We start from the raw sequence: 1,233 nt of genomic DNA on the forward strand, positions 1-1,233 counted from the left end.
ATTCTGGGAGTTGAAGTCCATGAGTCATAAAAGAGCCAAGGTTGCCTACCCCTGGCCTGGGGTGTCTTTTCAGACTTGGGGGGGGGAAGCAGGGAAGAAAGGCCCTGAGCTGCTTGAAACTTGGCCCTCACGTCTGCCCTTTCCAAAGTAAATTAAAACAAAACCCACAGCCAAGCAAAATTGTTGGTCTTCAAGGGGGAATGGTTTGGGCTGATAAGAAACTTGAGCCTTGGTCAAGCTTCTTTGCAGCAACGTAGCCCGTGTAAAACATTATAGACATTAAAAGTTATTTAATTAAAAGCTCATCCTTGCTGCTTTTTTTTTTACACAAGATGGCTTCCCTCATCACTCCTGGAGGTAAAAGGCGGCGTGTACAGATAGTCCTCGACTTAACTACGGTGTGTTTAGTGACCAAAGTTACACCGGCACTGGAAAAAGGGACCGTTTTTCACACGCTGTTGTAACGTTCCCCACAACCGGTTGATGAAAATGCAGGCACTTGGCAATTGGCTCATATTTACGACGGTCGCAGCCTCCCGGGGTCACGTGAGGATCCCCTTTGGCAGCCTTCTGTTGAGCAAAGTCAACGGGGAGGCCAGATCGACTTACTAACTTATCAACTGCAGTGATTCACTCAGCAACCGTGGCAAGGCAGGTCTTAAAACAGGGCGGAGCTCAGCGACAGAAACGTTGGGCTCAATTGCGGTCATAAGTCAAGGACTACCTGTACACACCGCCCCTTCTTCCAGTTTTCCCCCAGTGAGCAATTCTGTGAGGTAGGCTGGGCTGGGAAAGGGTATGGGCTCAAAGTCCTCCTGAGAACTTCCATGGCTGAAGAAGACCTCAGCCTTGGACCCACCCATTGCCCACCACACCAGGGTTTCTCAAACCTGGCAACTTTTTTTTAAAAAAAACTTGTGGACTTCAACTCCCAGAATTCCTTGCTAGAAGCAGGGAGAAGATTACGGGCAGCCTCTGACAACCTGCAGCTCTCCAAAGCTCTGGAAGTTCTGCCTCTTGGTTGATCAACCACTTACGGAAGATGGGACCGGTTCCATGCTTTGCCCATTAAGGAGAAGAGAAGCTTGATGGAAGTTCCAAGAGCTTCACTTTTGATTAAAAAAACAACAATAGTTGGCCAAGCCCTTGCCAAAACAAGACCCAGTCCACAGTCTTGGCTGCCAGCTACTCAACCCACCAAACTGGCGGTTCAAAAAACCATAGGCTGGAAAA

This window comes from Vipera berus, assembly GCF_964194415.1.
Source record: "Vipera berus genome assembly, chromosome: 6".
Classification (NCBI taxonomy): Eukaryota; Metazoa; Chordata; class Lepidosauria; order Squamata; family Viperidae; genus Vipera; species Vipera berus.